We start from the raw sequence: 10,245 nt of genomic DNA on the forward strand, positions 1-10,245 counted from the left end.
TGAGGGCTGTTAAAGAAATAACTTACAGGCTCTGGGGATGAGAGAGAAGAAAGACCAAAGATGCTGGCCAGGTGTCAGAGCTGGGGAGGAAGAGAGGTACCCTTCAGTAAGCCTCAGAGAGAAGGTTAAGTTGAATTTTAGAAAAGGTGAGTTCGAGGTGATGACACGACTCCCAAGTAGGATGGTCTACTAAGCAGCTGGAGGGACAAAACTGCAGCTGGGAGTTAAGAATGAGGCCACTGTACGCACCTGCGAGTAATCTGCACAGAAATGACAACTTTGTACTGAAATTAGTTTCTCACCAATCAGCCTTTGAAAACTAGAAGGTACCAGTCGTTCCCAGCTTACCCGATCTGAAAGTTTATTTCTCCTGAGAGAAAACAAACCACATGCTGACATCTAAAACGTACCTTTGGGGCGCGTGGGTGGCTCAGTTGGAGCGTCCGACTCTTGACTTCGGCTCAAGTCCTGATCTTGTGGTTCATGAGTTTGAGCAGAGCCTGCTTAGGATTCTGTCTGTCTGTCTCTCTCTGCCCCTCCCCTGCTTGCTCTCTCTCTCTCTCTCTCTCACACAATAAATTAAAAAATAAACTGAAAAAAATAAATCAATAAAACATGTTTTTTAAAATTAAAAAAAATTTTTTTAATGTTTATTTTTGAGATAGAGCACAAGCAGGGGAGGGGCAGAGAGACGGAGACGGAATCCGAAGCAGGATCCAGGCTCCGAGCGGTCAGCACAGTGCCCGACGCGAGGCTCGAACTCACAAGCAGTGAGATCATGACCTGAGCCGCAGTCGGGAGCTCAACCAACTGAGCCACCCAGGTGACCCTAAAGCATATTTTTAAGTCGTATTTTGAGAAGCTGAGGTGGTCACTACCTTTGTCTTATGACTGTCTTTAACAAACTAGAAACGGCATGGACTTGGATTACATCTTGGGAATTTTGCTAGTTCTAGCTTCCCCTAAATCCAAAATGTGAAAGCGAACAGAGAAAAGAGTCCACATCTTAACCAAATTCAGTTGATCTTTTCTGCTATTTCTGTCTGCATTTGGGTCACTTCCCTGAGGGAAAACAGCACTTTCCGGGGAAGAAAGTGCTCTTCAGGGATAAAACGCAGTTCAAACCCTGAACTTCCAAGGTGTGGGCCAACACACCCTCCCGCACTGGCAATGACTGAAGGCCTCTTGGGAGCACAGTGTTCCCAAGGATGTTTACAGATGTTCGGTATAAACTCGGCCCATGGCAGGAGTGGTGAGAGGCTCTGCTGGCTCTGACTTCCTGCACAAGTAAGCACACATGAGAACGTCCCTGTAGCCTGCTGTACCCCCCCCCCCACCCCCGGGTCTAGAAGGCCTCAGAGAGGACGCTGGGGGGGGGTGGGGTGGGGGAACATCGGTAGGACTGGGGGAGGAGATTCATTCCCTTTTCCAACCCCTGTGCCCGGTCCACACGGATACACTTTGGTTTGTGTTTAAGCATCACGTGAAATGACAAGTGTTAATTATCTAGTTCAAAGCTAAAGGGGAAGAATGCCTGAGTTCGGAAAAGTCTGCAAGACTGTAAACAGAGACAGGATTAAAATGACAGGTTGAACACCGCAGCATTGAAGAGTACAGTAAACCTCTGGGGACTGAGCCACTCTGAAGAGCTGTGGTTTCTGGATAAAAACTTGGGTCTTTAACTGATGTCTATAAGGCACGTCAAGAGGTCTGTGCATGCAAAGAAATTATAAGCCAAGCTTGTGGTTGTCCTTATGAGGATGTAATATGAACTCTTGCCTAAAGGAAGTCGATAGGTTTTACTTAATTTTTTTAAGTCCTATTTAAGTAATCTCTACACCCAACGTGGGGCTTGAACTTACAACCCTAAGATCAAGAGTCGCATACTCCTCTAAGCCAGCCTGGCACCCCGGGAAATCTATAGTTTTTATTAGGCTCTCAAGGAGGACCAAGACCGAAATAAGGTTAAAAACTGTTTATCCACTAGGATAAAGACTTTTAAAATGTTCACCATCCCACTGGTCCTGGAGCGGTCACGATGAACCCAGGTGAGCCTTTCCACAGTGACATAGTATCACTGTCATGCACTCCCACCCTCTGGGTCCTGGAACAGTCTCAACACCAGTAGCCACCACTCCACTGTGGTGACATCTGGCCTTCAGGCAGGCTTTCACATGGTGTCCCTCTCTCCCTTTCTCTTGAATTAGGTGCTGGCCTTTAAAAAAAATCTGATTTCAGGGGCACCTGGCTGGCTCAGTTGGTTAAGCGTCTGACTTTGGCTCAGGTCATGATCTCACGGTTCATGAGTTCGAGCCCCGCATCAGGCTCTGTGCTGACAGCACGGGCCTGCTTGGATCCTCATGATCCCTCTCTCTCTCTCTCTCTCTCTGCCTCTCCCTGGTTCTCCCTCCCACTCTCTCTCAAAAATAAACAAACAGGGGTGGCTCTGTCAGTTGAGCACCCGACTTCGGCTCAGGTCATGATCTCGTGGTTTGTGAGTTCGAGCCCCACGTCGGGCTCTGTGCTGACACCTCGGAGCCTGGAGCCTGCTTCGGATTCTGTGTCTCCCGTCTCTCGGCCCCTCCCCTGCTCATGCTCTATCTCTCTCTGTATCTCAATAATAAATAAATGTTAAAAAAAAAAAAATTTTTTTTTTTAATGTTTATTTCTGAAACAGAGAGAGACAGAGCATGAGTGGGGAAGGGGCAGAGAGAGAGGGAGACACAGAATCTGAAGCAGGCTCCAGGCTCCCAGCTGTCAGCACAGAGTCTGACGTGGGGCTCGAACTCACAAGCTGTGAGATCATGACCTGAGCCGAAGTCAGTCGCTCAACTGATTGATCCACCCAGGCGCCCCTAAAAAATTAAAAAAAAAAAAAACAACATTAAAAACTTTTTTTAAAAAGGAAAGGATACATGCACCTTTATAAAAAAATTTTTAAAAATTCAAAAAAAATCTGATTTCACATAAAAATGCAGACTCTTGGCTTCTCCTGAAAAAAATCCTATCAAGCAAGACTGGGATTGCATATGGAGTGACAAGAATTGTCACAAGCTGCGTAACTCAGCAGCTGCACTCTTCAGGGAGGGCCTATCTGCCCTGGTTTGCAAGTCCTCATCCACTTGTGTTCCTCCCCCGACCTCGGGGGCTATTTGCATTTTCATGACCCCTCCGTAGAGGCCGGCAGAGTCTACTGATGAGCTTATGATGTTTCTGGGTTAACTGGTCTTAGGCTGGTAAGCTTTGGGAGTTCTATCAGCTGAGAGTCTCCCTGTCTCTGGATTTGCTGGCAGGTTGTTTATCATCATTGCTGGGAAAATGATTGCCTCTGAGGTCTTTCACCAAGTTTTCTGAGCTATTGCTTCTATTCTGTTACGGACCCTGAGGTCGGACACCCCTACTCGGCAGACTCCGTGTGTGAAAGGCTGTGGGTGAATCGGAGGGCAAGTCTAAAGATTCTAGGCTGGCTTTTTTTCCTCATCATTTCCCCAGAGACCTAGGTCAAAATGAATGAAGAGTTTGTGGGCTCTTCTGTGAACCACATATTTAGTACAGGCGTTTAAAACGCCTGTTTTAATATTTTGGAGGTATTTACTTCCGGGTTCTGAGACACTGTAATTACACCCCATTTTTTTTCCTTCTGTTTACTTGTATCATATAACAATGATGTATACTTCTCAGTTTTAAAGTCAGATGACACGTTCTGAGTGCCCCCCTTGACTACTTATGAGCCATGAGACTGTGGGCGAATTACTCCCTCTCTCTGAGTCTCACATGAGCATATAGAAGGCACGGGGTTCCCACTCCGACCTCACGGGGCTGTCGTGAGCATTAAGGAGACGCGTGTAGGCACCAGCACAAAAGGAGTATTCAGTAACTGTGGTCTCTTCTTCCACATCATGGTTCTGGCGGGACACTTCCCAAACCGTCCAAGTGAGGAATCCCAAAAGCTGTTCGCATGCTCAGGCCATATAATCAACAACTTATTCTGACATCTCATCAGTGTAACTTTTAAATGTTTATTTTTTTGGAGACAGACAGAGAGAGAGAGAGAGAGAGAGAGAGAGAGAGAGAGAGGGAGAGAGGGAGAGATCGGGAGTGGGGGAGGGGCAGAGAGACAGGGAGACAAAGAATCCCAAGCAGGCTTCCCACAGTCAGCGCAGAGCCCTTTGCGGGGCTCGAACCCACGAACCGTGAGATCATTATGTGAGCCGAAACCAAGAGTCAGATGCTTAACCGACCGAGCCACCTAGGTGCCCCTCACCAATGTAACTTTTAGAAACACCTGGAGAGATATTATTTCCTGAGGGAAACGCCATCTCTAAAATTTCAGGGTCAAGAAATGGCATAAAGTCTTAGAAAGCACGACATGAACGAACTGGGTCATTGAGCTTTTCTAAAATGTTCACGGGTCAGTTGTTGGCACAATTGACAGGAAACAATTATCACAGTGTCACGACTTGGGCAACTGCAAGAGCTCTAGCACTGGAACCTTTTCCGTGTTTCCACAAGAAATACCTAACTGACATGGTACAGTTATCTGAAAAATCTCGGAAGGAAACAAAAGGCCTGGAATACCATATCAGCCATTCTGTGTGATTAAAGAACTGGCAATAAACGTGGCTATTGCTCCCTCGGAAGGAAAACTGACTTGGTCAAGTACCGATCTGTAGAATCATCTAGAGGAAGTGGTGGAAGGAGGTGGTGTTACTGCCATTAACTGTTTGATTCTTTACTCACCCCGAGGTCAATTAATACAGTAATTGTCATTGAGTTCAAAGAAGAATGCATTCATAATGAGTTTAAACGGAGGATTTTTATATCTCAGCTTATAAAGACTGCATGCAATGAATCACTAAATACTCCTGAAACCAATGCTACGCTATATATTAACAGACTTGAATTTAAATAAATGAAATAAAGATGTCACATAGTGATCGTTAACTCTTTAGAAGTCATAATCTTCAAACTACTTTGTTCAGTGACATATAATTATGGTTCTATCTTTTTGTTCAACAAGACGTTTATTGTGACGATAGGACATACCTAATGTTTTAGGAGTAATCTTTTGGAGGACTAATTTATTGGGATTCTAACCTGAAAAGAGGATCTCAATCACTACTTAGCCAAGATGTTTCCCTGCAAGAATAAAAAGATTTTGCCTTTATATCGTCTTTTAACTAGGTCATTTACTTCTCTTCATTACATATTACCTGACAGCAACGAAGAATGACAACCACTAGCATTTACTGAGAGCTTATCATGTGAAAGATGATCCTATGAGATGATTATTGCTCTCATCTCCACTTTACAGACGAGAAAATGGAGGCCTAGTTAATAGAGGACAGAGCCAGGTTTTAAACCATGGTCTGACTTCTGGGGCACCTGGGTGGCTCAGTCGGTTGAGCGTCCGACTTCAGGTCAGGTCATGATCTCACAGTTCGTGAGTTCGAGCCCCGCGTCGGGTTCTGTGCTGACAGCTCAGAGCCTGGAGCCTGCTTCGGATTCTATGTCTCCCTCTCTCTCTGCCCCTCCCCTGCTCATGCTCTGTCTCTCTCTCTCTCTGTCAAAAATAAACATTAAAAAAAAATTAAAAAAAAATTTAAACCATGGTCTGACTTAAAGCCTGACCTCATAGCACTACATTATTCCAATAAGGTAACCAATACGTTATTGGTTCAAAGGATTAATAGGCCCCTCTATCCTACTACTACAAAAGCTGAGAAATCCAAACTGCAGAAAATAAACCAGGAAGGGACAACACCACTGCATTTCGGAACATGAACTCTGACTCGATGAGCATGGTGTTGCGTGAGACAAGCAGACGCAGTCACAAGAGAAACTGGGGTGAAGGGTGCTGGGTGGCTCAGCCGGTTGAGCATTAAAAACTCTTGATTTCTTGATTTCAGCTCAGGTCATGATCCCAGGGTGGTGGGATCGAGCCCTGCGTCTGACTCTGTGCTGAGCGTGGAGTCTGCTTAAAATTCTCTCTCCCCACCCCACCCCGCCATTCTCCCTCTCCCCCACTAGCACTCTTTCTAAATTTTTTTTTTTTTTCAACGTTTATTTATTTTTGGGACAGAGAGAGACAGAGCATGAACGGGGGAGGGACAGAGAGAGAGGGAGACACAGAATCGGAAACAGGCTCCAGGCTCCGAGCCATCAGCCCAGAGCCTGACGCGGGGCTCGAACTCACGGACCGTGAGATCGTGACCTGGCTGAAGTCGGACGCTTAACCGACTGCGCCACCCAGGCGCCCCTGTTTCTAAAAGTTAACAGAAAGAAGGAAAGAAAGAAAGAAAGAAAGAAAGAAACAAACAAACAAATAGTGGTGAGAGTAGTTGGGAACTCCCTTATTTCTGGCACCCCAGGTCTACTTCTGGGGACACCACTATAAACACGAGTAGAATACTACAGACATTTTAAATGTCCAAAGAGTGACCACACATTTCTAGTGACTGTGAAATGAAATGTGCCGAAATGTAAGCAAGGCAAAGGCCATACATGGCAAAAATAAGAGAATATTGTGTACACCTCTTGTAGGTGGCAGAAAGTGGCTTTCATGAACACAACAGAAGCACTTCCAGGCTCTTCCCATAAAAAATCTTGTCCAAAAATATTTTCTTTCTGGACGGAGTCAGACGTTACTAGGGCAAAGATAGCTAGCTAGCGCACTGGCTGACGTGCTGCCTGAACTTTTGAGACCCCGTGATTCACTGCTCATGAGGGATGTTGGGCAAGACAAGAGAACACTGAGAAGAGTGTCCTGGCTCTCCCTAGAGACTCTTCTTTTGTTTATGTTATGTGGCGTATATTCAGCGACCTATCCTGTTTTAAATGCTGTAGATGTCCAATAACTTGGGATAAAAAAAAAAACTGATTAGAAACCATACTTTAATTATTGGTTTGAGTAGTCTCTCCTTCTCCAATCAAATTCTGAGCTTCTTGAGATGAGGAACCCAAGCCACAGAATTCTATCATCGTATTTGAAGTAGCTGGCACAAGGATGGGTTCTGGATACTTGTAGATGAAAATCAAATCAGCATGTATCTGACTCCCTATCACAGTAATTTCTTAGAACCTCTGACATAATCATCTGAGTTTTGTGAACCTGAAATGAAAAAGGATATCTGACAGAGAGACTCAGGAATGTACATTTTATTTTATTTTATTTCATTTTATTATTTCTAAGTAAGTTCCATGCCCAGCATGGAGCCCAAAGCAGGGCTTGAATTCATGACCCTGAGGTCAAGACCTGAGCCAAGATCAAGAGTCAGATGCTTGGGGTGCCTGGGTGGCTTAGGTAGTTAAGTGTTTGATTCCAGCTCAGGTCATGATCTCAAAGTTTCATGCGTTCAAGCCCCGTGTCAGGCTCTGTGCGGACAGCTCAGAGCCTGGAGCCTGCTTTGGATTCTGTGTCTCCCTCTCTCTCTGCCCCTCCCTTGCTTGGGCTCTCTCTCAAAAATAAATAAATAAACTAAAAAAAAACAAAAAAAACAAAAAAACAAGAGTTGGATGCTTAACCGATGGAGCCACCCAGGTCCCCCAGAAGTGTACATTTTAAATAAGCCCCTTAGGAGATTCTTAATGCACACAGAAGTTTGGGAACTAGAGAGTTGCTACATACAAATAAATAAACACGTGTGTGCCTAAATATATGTTTCAGACAAGGTATAGGTAACGTGTGAACAATATAAAGTTTAAATAACATTTTCAAGCTCATTTCCTCTACTCTCCAATCTCTCCTCTCTCCAGTGCCTGAATCATCCTGCTGTAGCAAAATTCTGATCAAACATTTCCTTTGCTCAAAACCGTCTTGACCGTGAAAAACTAAAACCCATAGTTGTAAGCTTGTCATTTAAGAATCTTTATGGTCCACAAATCAACAGAACTTTTTAATGAGGTCTTTTGTTTTTGTTTTAAGTAGGTTACATGCCCAATGTGGGGCTTTAACTCATGGCCCTGAGATTAAGAGTCATATGCACTACAGACTGAGCCAGCCAGGTACCCCAACACAACTTTTTAAACAAGAGCACATCATAAAAAAAAAATAAAAAATAAAAAAAAATAAACCAAAAAACAAGAGCACAAAGTCTGGAGCCAGAATGATCGATTTCAAATCCCAGCTCACCAATCACTAGTGTGATATCAGGCAAGTCACTTAATCTGTGTGCCTCAGTTTCCTCATCTGTAAAACTGGGATATTAATACTACCTTACTGATGGGGTTGTTGATAGGATTAAATGAGTTAATAATACACGCACCGCACTCAGAATAGTGGCCAGCACATTAGTGCAAAGTAAACGTTAGTTATTACTATTATTACAATTATCCCCTACTACTCATCTACTCACACACTACACTTTGGTCCCATCTATTAATTCCTGCTCCTTGGGCATTTTTCCGTCACATTGTTTCCTTCATCTGTAACCCAGCTATGCACCATCTCTGGGTCAAAAGTGTTCAATTGACAAGACCCAAATCACCTGCCACTGGAAAGTCTTTAATGGCTAATTCCACTCACACCCAAATTAATCCTTCCTGCCTCTGTGCATTACTGTAACTTTTGTGTGTTTACTCATCTCCTAGATGGCTATTTCCCCTGAGAGGCTTGTATACTTAAAACGTTATGTTCCCAGGAATGGAGACCTGGGTGCCAAACAGGTCACATTTATTCTCCCTAAGCCTCATATTTCTCATTCATAAGTTCAGGATAATAATATCCACTCTGAAGGAGGTTTAAAATAACAAACTCTATCCATAGGTAGTCAAAGAAGAGTTCTGAATAGTGATAGAATGATTAATAGTTGCCCTTACTGATATCAGCTACGTTACTGGCGTCAGTGCCAAGCACTGGAGGAGACAGTTTTTCCATTTCGTTTATGGAAACAGGCAGGGAAACGCAGAACACACCATACACCCGGACAGGCTGTTTACAAAACAGCCGGGACAAAAACAAACCAAACTACCTAACTCGCACGTGCGCTCTGCGCCGGCTCTGGGGCGTGTCCGGAGGACAGAGCAAACCTCTTTTCTATTGGCCTTTCAGAGGGTGACATCAAGACCACCCCCAAAGGACCGACCAATGGGCTTTAGCGGGGAGGACCCAACGGCGACAGCTGAGGGCATGACAGTGTCTGGACTTTATCACCTCTCCACCAAAGTTGGGGGGCCGTCTCCTGCCCCGCCAAAGAGCCTCGGCTAGACACAGCCTGATCTTCATTTACCCCTCTTTATATTTTCTTTTAACGAGAACTTTTTGTACAAGTTCCCATTAGAAGCCGTGAGCATGGAATCATAACAGCTGTGTTCTAGCCTAACCCTAGTGCGACTCTGGGGTTTCACTTTCCCTTTTGTGCGCGTCCGTTACCCTATTTTATAACGGGAGCAATCGTTCCGCGTTAGGGCAGGAACTGCCTCTCCAATCAGACCCGTAGCTCAGTCTAGCACGAACCTGATCAATTTTGGACGCGCAACCAACGGCTGCGGCAAGAGCTCCTGAGGGGCAGGCGTCCCTTCGTTCCACTCCAAAATGTGTGGAAGCGATGCCTCCTCCCTCCCGCCCTGGGGAGATCTTGGAGCGGTAGGCTCTGACCCTGACCCCTGAGGGGACGCAGGCAAGTCCCGGCGATCCGCCCTGCCGACGTAGGGCTCTCGGGAAAGGACGGAGAAGTTGGCCACGCGGGGTCCGGGCCCGGTGGCCGAGACCGCGGATGCTTAGGACTCGGGCCTGGGCGAGGAAAGCCCTGCGGACCAGCTTCTCTAACCCGTTCCCCCACAGCCGTCCTCAATACGCCGCCCCGAAATGCAGCCCGGGCCTCCCTTTGCCCTTTCCCGCCACGCTGGAGCTTACCACTCTGTTCCTTCCGGGCCCACCCGGCCGCCGCCCGCCTCCCGGACCCCCACGGAAGCGGAGGAAGAGGTGGCCACTTCACTTCCGGAAGTAACCGAAGACTTACTGGGGAGAAGAGTGCCCCGGCCCACGACCATAGAGGAGAAGCCGCACTCTTCTCCCAACCCTCTCAACCCCGCGACCTCCCCGCTGCCTAGAGCGGCCACTCCCCGGCCGAGGATTTCGGCGCATGCGTGCCACCGTCAGCCCCGCCCGTTCCTCTCTAGAAATAAACTCGGGGCCACGGTGGCGTTACACCCAGAGGGTGAGGCGGGTGTCTGGTTCAGGTCCTCTTGGGAGGTTGTTTCTGTGTCTGGAGGAAACAACTTTACCCAGAACTTAAATTAGACCCA

General features: G+C 46.2%; 1 protein-coding gene across 4 annotated transcripts in view; it reads right to left on the reverse strand.

Moving 5' to 3' along the window:
- The window catches only part of BFAR (bifunctional apoptosis regulator), a 34,151-nt gene extending 24,116 nt beyond the window's left edge, over window positions 1–10,035 (reverse strand). The window contains exon 1 of one of the 4 annotated variants that reach the window (XM_042921502.1): window positions 9,960–10,035. The gene's annotated coding sequence lies outside the window, so the exon portion shown is untranslated. The other 3 variants (XM_042921501.1, XM_042921504.1, XM_042921503.1) reach the window with 3 other exon arrangements.
- Between the last annotated feature and the right edge of the window lie 210 nt (window positions 10,036–10,245).

The sequence above is a fragment of the Panthera leo genome, chromosome E3, assembly GCF_018350215.1.
Source record: "Panthera leo isolate Ple1 chromosome E3, P.leo_Ple1_pat1.1, whole genome shotgun sequence".
In the NCBI taxonomy this organism is placed as follows: domain Eukaryota; kingdom Metazoa; phylum Chordata; class Mammalia; order Carnivora; family Felidae; genus Panthera; species Panthera leo.